This window comes from Saimiri boliviensis, chromosome 10 (genome assembly GCF_048565385.1).
Source record: "Saimiri boliviensis isolate mSaiBol1 chromosome 10, mSaiBol1.pri, whole genome shotgun sequence".
Taxonomy (NCBI): Eukaryota; Metazoa; Chordata; class Mammalia; order Primates; family Cebidae; genus Saimiri; species Saimiri boliviensis.
Window position 1 is genome coordinate 66,586,396 of NC_133458.1, and position 6,080 is coordinate 66,592,475.

Genomic DNA, 6,080 nt, shown 5'->3' on the forward strand with positions numbered 1-6,080 from the left:
CTAGCTAACACATTGAGATGAAGCACATGCTTTATATCAAATAAGGTGCCAGAACCAAACTCAATAATCACAAAATTCTTAGACCTCTTATGTTCTCCACTCCCAATGAGAATGGAGTAGAGGGTGGCTCATCTCTTTCTTCATGCTCATTTGGATGGGCTGGGGCCTCCACCAGGTCTTACTGATACTGCTTACTGTTATTCCTACAGTAGTAAGGCATAATAGCTGCATTCTTTTTTTTTTTTTTTTTTTTTTTTGAGGCAGAGTCTCACACTGTCATCTGGGCTGGAGTGCAGTGGTGCAATCTTGGCTCACTGGAACTTCTGCCTCCCAGGTTCAAGCAATTTTCCTCCCTCAGCCTCCTGAGTAGTTAGGATTTTAGGTGCCCGCCACCACACCAGCTAATTTTTTGTATTTTTAGTAGAGATGGGGTTTCACCACGTTGGCCAGGCTGGTCTCAAACTCCTGACCTCGTGATTTGCCTGCCTCAGCATCACAAAGTGCTGGTATTACAGGCGTAAGCCACCACGCCCAGCCAATAACTGCATTCTGATTCATGTCCAGGGAAATCAAGAGAGGGAGGGATTAGTCCACCAACCTCTTTGGTGGTAAAGTAGGACAGTTTCCTTTGTGATTGGCCCACACTTCTAAATTTGTCCAAGTTTAAGTGAGTGTTTCCCACAACTTGGAGGTGGAGTGTGTAGGAGGGAGAGTTCACCTTTGATTCAGCCCAATAGGGCTACTGAAAGAAATCAAGGGGGCTCCATTCGCAGGGATGAAATCTAGGTGTATGTCAGATTGCTGGAGGTAGTATGGGCAGAGAGATTCTAAAGCCACCACTCAAATAGAGACCTGTCCACTAGGGAACCAGAGGTTAGAGACTTCAATGACAGGACTCTTCCAAGTACCCACAAAAGCACTATAGAGAGTTAGCCCTAAATATCTGCCAGTCCCAGGAACTCAAATCGGGCCCACCAAAGACAAGTTAAAGTAAGCATTTTCTTATTAACTTTCTCTTTTTCTCTACAATGCTCTAAATCTACAGTGCCCTGAAGCTATAGTAAGCTGGCACCTAAAATCAGCACTAGGTAAAGACAAGAAAAGACTAACCTTAAATTGAGAATTTCAATTATTATACAGAAACCAACTCTCTAATTTCTGAATCTAGACAGTGTTTTGGGCCTTAAAATGTCTTTACGACTGCTTATTATCTAAACGTGAGTACAAAATCTTGGAACTCAAATTTAATAATGGATAAAAGCTTCCACCACTGAAAAGATTTAAGAGATGAGAGAACAAAAATAAAATGTTTTATTAGGACTTATACTTAGGGCTTGTTCAATGTAAAAGTAATATAAAAATCACCTTCACATAAACCTTCTACCAACTCCATCTTATAAGGCTCCCTAGAGAAAACAACTTGTTCTTTACTCTCTCTAAATAAGAACCCATCCTCTCCTTAGTTCATCAGAAACCTTAACATTTTGTTACACTTCAGTGGTGATTGGGAAGTGATGCTTAGGTATAAGCATATGGATAGGAATATACACTTGGTGCCTTTTTTCTCCCCAAACATTTGTTACTTACTGAAGTTTTGGTCTAGTTATTTTCTTACCAAGAATTAGATTTAAAAATTACATAAAATAAAAAGTTATAGGGATTATACTATGTTTTGATATCTTCATTTTTCTCCTTTGTTAGCATTTAGGGCATACCCCATAACTACCATTGCCTCAGTAGTAGACATTTCCCAGTCATATAAGATATGGACTGAGGAAATAGCCCAGCAAGTATAATTTTAGTGAAATAAGAAAAACAAAGTTCTAGTGGTTTGAAGAATAAACGAGAAATATGAAAATGGATATAAGAAATGTATACTAAAATTTCTGGAAGCTCCACAGCAACGAAATGAGAAATTCAGTGCTGTTGCAAGAACTAGATTAAATGAAAAAAATAAAGTAAAAGGCCAAATATAAGTATTACAGACCTAATTTTCAAAAATTATGACTCAATTGCTTATGATGCTTTAAAAATGTTTAAAAAAAATTTTTTTTTTGCTCTATGTAACTCATATAAAATGAGCTGTCATTAAACTTCATTTTTACTTATACAACTATGTCATAAGTTGTATGTTATGAATACAGGCATCAGAAAGATTAAAATTTGCTTTTCCTGCCATTGACACAACTACTCTGCTTAGTTATTCTTGCTTAGTTATTTCAGTACCCATGACAGTGTTCCAGCACATAGCTGATTAAGTGGGACAAATTAAGAACATTTAAATTATTATATTAATGAATGAATAAATGAATGAATAGTTGAACTGTAAGTTCCTAGAAAGAAAGGCAATAAGATAAATTCACTTTTTTCCCTCACATAGGCCTTGTTTGAAGACAATAATTACATGGCCTGAGGCCTTCTCTTTGACAATACTTCATTTCTACTTAAAGAGATCTTACCTGGTATGTAGACCTCATTTGTTTGATCCATTTTCCTTTTTCATTTGGGAGACATGATGGTCCTCAGAGTTGCAATATTTTGATGGCATAAAACTAAAAGGATATTTGATTTGTGGCCAGGCACAGTAGTTTATGCCTGTAATCCCAGCACTTTGGGAGGCGGGTGGATCACAAGGTCAGGAGATTGAGACCATCCGGGGCAACATGGTGAAACCCTGTCTCTACTAAAAATACAAAAATTAACTGGCCATGGTGGCGTGTGCCTGTAACCCTAGCTACTCGGGACGCTGAAGGAGGAGAATTGCTTGAACCAGGGAGTCAGAGGTTGCAGTGAGCCAAGATCGTGCCATTGCATTCCAGTCAAGTGACAGAGTGAGACTCCATCTAAAAAAAAAAAAAAAAAAGAATATTTGATTTGTTATAATCTGAAGGCTAATGAATAAGAATAACTCTATGCGGCCGGGCACAGCGGCTCACGCCTGTAATCCCAGCACTTTGGGAGGATGAGGTGGGTGGATTATGAGGTCAGAAGACCGAGACCATCCTGGCCAACATGGTGAAACCCTGTCTCTACTAAAAATAGAAAAATTAGCTGGGCATGGTGACGCACACCTGTAGTCCCAGCTACTCGGGAGCATGCAGCAGGAGAATCGATTGAACTCAGGAGGCAGAGCCAAGATTCTGCCACTGCACTCCAGCCTGACGACAGAGCAAGACTGTCTCAAACAAACAAACAAAAAAAGAATAACTCTATGCTCCACTTCAGGTGATTTATATGCTATAGGAGTTAACAATCTAGTTCTTGTCTTTCTTTTGAATAAATTAACAAATATTCCTGGAGTATCTACTGAGTACAAAGCCTGAGCCAGTTGGACCCTGCTAGGGACTCTTGAACAAGGAGAACCAAAAACATGACAGACAAAAGGTAGAAATCTAATTAAGAGCAGTTGAGAAGATGACACAAGGTCAATTCAGATACAGTATTCTGCAAAGCCGAGAATGAAGTTAGACCCTTTTCATTTTAGTCTGCTGACAAAATTAAGCAATGTAACATCACAAAATATTAGATTTATTAATTATATATTTGTCTATTTTATGCTTAAATGTAGCTACATTATATGTTAGATTAAATGCAATGGGGTGTTAGTATTAGACCCTAAAGTCATAACTGAAAAACCAGTGAAAGCAAATAGAGTCTGTAGTTTAGTTAATAATATTCTAGCAATATTAATTATTTTAGTTTTGAAAAACGGTTATAACAGATGTTAACATTAGAGCAAACTGGATACAGGTTATATGAGATCTCTTTTGACTATTTTTATAACTTATTTAAATTTAAAATTACTTCAAAATAAATTGATTATTTAAAATTGTAATTAGAACAACTCTATATTAAAATTTTTTTCATAACCCTCATTACTTTGTATTAAAATGTTTTTAAAATCAAATTGTGTCATGTCAACAGCTTATTTTCGACTTTATTCGAGACTTTTTATTGCCACTGAGTTTAATGGTTTGCCCGTACATTAAACTGAGCAACCCTGGGGAGGCATTCTGTCCTTTTCCTGGCAGAAGTACTAGTATTTTCCAACAATTACTTCTGCCTTAGGTCTGGATAACGTCCTAAGCATTTTGCCTCATGTTCATTTTAGCTGCACATTTAAAAGGAGACAGTTTCCAGTTACACAATGTTTCTTTTACTATCTGTTAAGGAGACTTACTACTTCAGGCTCTGACCACATTTTGTTAGAAGTAGCTATTATGCTTTCTTCTTTGTTTACAGTACACAATAATCCTCATCATTTTGAGATATTTATCAATTTCTCATCTTGTTTTTTTAGTTGCTATGATCATTTCCCCATATGTATGCTATGTGAAAGAAAACTTTGAGCTTGTGTTCACTAACAAGGAATAAGCACTGGAAAATAAGTAGTTCATGGGGCTCAACACTATTCTGACACAATAGGAAGTCCTAGTAAGATAGTAATCTTAATGGAAGCAAATGTTATTAACATTAAACTAAAAACATCTACACAGCAACAACCTAATGTTCTTATTAATGAGAGGTAGGAACACTGATGGAAATCAAGATCTGTTGCTGGTGTTAATATTAAACATTAAAGTAATCCACAGAGGGAAAATACAACTATTGCAGGTTAAATGACAATTACAGCTTTTCTGACTGGTTGTTTTAAGCAGGAGGTCCAGCAGGAGCAAAGTAACCAAGACAGGGTTTTTCACATCATGTCTTTCCAAACAATCACTGTCCTAAGTGAGGGGTGGAAGACTGTCACACTGCCGTATTAGTCAGTTTTCACACTGCTGTAAAGAACTGCGCAGACTGGGTAATTTATGAAGGAGGAACTTCCAAACACTTAAAAAACCATCAGCTCTCCTGTGAACTCCCTCACTATCTGGAGAACAGCATGAAAGAACCATTCCCCATGATCCAATGACTTCCCTCCCTCCACGGTGAGGATTACAAATTGAGATGAAATTTGAGTGGGGACACAGAGCCATACTATGTAAAGGTGTGAAAGGATTCTATAAATCGGTAGTTTGGGTAGTTAAAAATTACACGGCTGGCCGCGTTGTGCAGTGCCGTTTACTTCAGCTGCAAACATTTTTCACTGCATGAGGGGATAGGCAGGGCCGTTCTCTGCCGGTCCTGCAATGTAATCAAGACAGACAGGGGTTTTTACATACTGTCTTCATTCTCACAAAGGTTCGCTTCAAATAAGAGATAAAAGCTTGTCTTCCCGACTCCTACCAGCTACTTTCTGACAGTTTAAAACAAGCTTTCTCTTAGTGCACAGTGGAGTTCCCTTAGGTATCAGATCCTAACATTATTTTCTTTCTTTCTTTCTTTTTTTTTTTTTTTTTGAGACGGAGTTTCGCTCTTGTTACCCAGGCTGGAGTGCAATGGCGCGATCTCGGCTCACCGCAACCTCCGCCTCCTGGGTTCAGGCAATTCTCCTGCCTCAGCCTCCTGAGTAGCTGGGATTACAGGCACGCGCCACCATGCCCAGCTAATTTTTTGTATTTTTAGTAGAGACGGGGTTTCACCATGTTGACCAGGATGGTCTCGATCTCTCGACCTTGTGATCCGCCCACTTCGGCCTCCCAAAGTGCTGGGATTACAGGCTTGAGCCACCGCGCCCGGCCCCAACATTACTTTCAATACAATTTTGTGCCGCCGCCAAGTTTTAAATTCATTGTCTCCTGGAAGCTTTGGCTGGAGACTACTCAGCTCGTCCCTCAACTAACGGCTTTTGGGGGTTCTTTTTTCCCCAGTTGAGTTTCCGTGTCTTTCACGCGTTTGGATTTATGGTCTGTTGGAATTTTTTTCAAGCTGAGAATGAAGACTCTTAGTTTCCTCAATTAGCATAAAAGCTGCTTCAAGGAAGCTGAGTCTTCAGTTCCATGCCATTCAAAATGTTAATTCTTGAGGCACCCACCCTGCGCCCTACTGTCCTTTGTCCCACGACTTCTCGAAATTCCCTCAAGTGTTTTAACAGAAGCCGCTTCCTCGCCCTACCTGCGCCTCACAGCTCCCTCGGCAGTTAGCGGCAGAGAGCACCACACAACGCATGCGCCGGACGGCTGTTGTGGGCGGGGTGA

At 39.3% G+C, this 6,080-nt stretch overlaps 1 long non-coding RNA gene across 1 annotated transcript; it reads right to left on the bottom strand.

The window, feature by feature from the left end:
• Positions 1–230: 230 nt before the first annotated feature.
• LOC141580083 (uncharacterized) lies at positions 231–6,041 on the bottom strand. The gene is made up of 2 exons (XR_012512095.1): positions 5,998–6,041; positions 231–2,843 (listed from the first exon to the last, which is right to left on the bottom strand). It is a non-coding gene; the product is annotated as an uncharacterized LOC141580083 (long non-coding RNA).
• Positions 6,042–6,080: the final 39 nt, after the last annotated feature.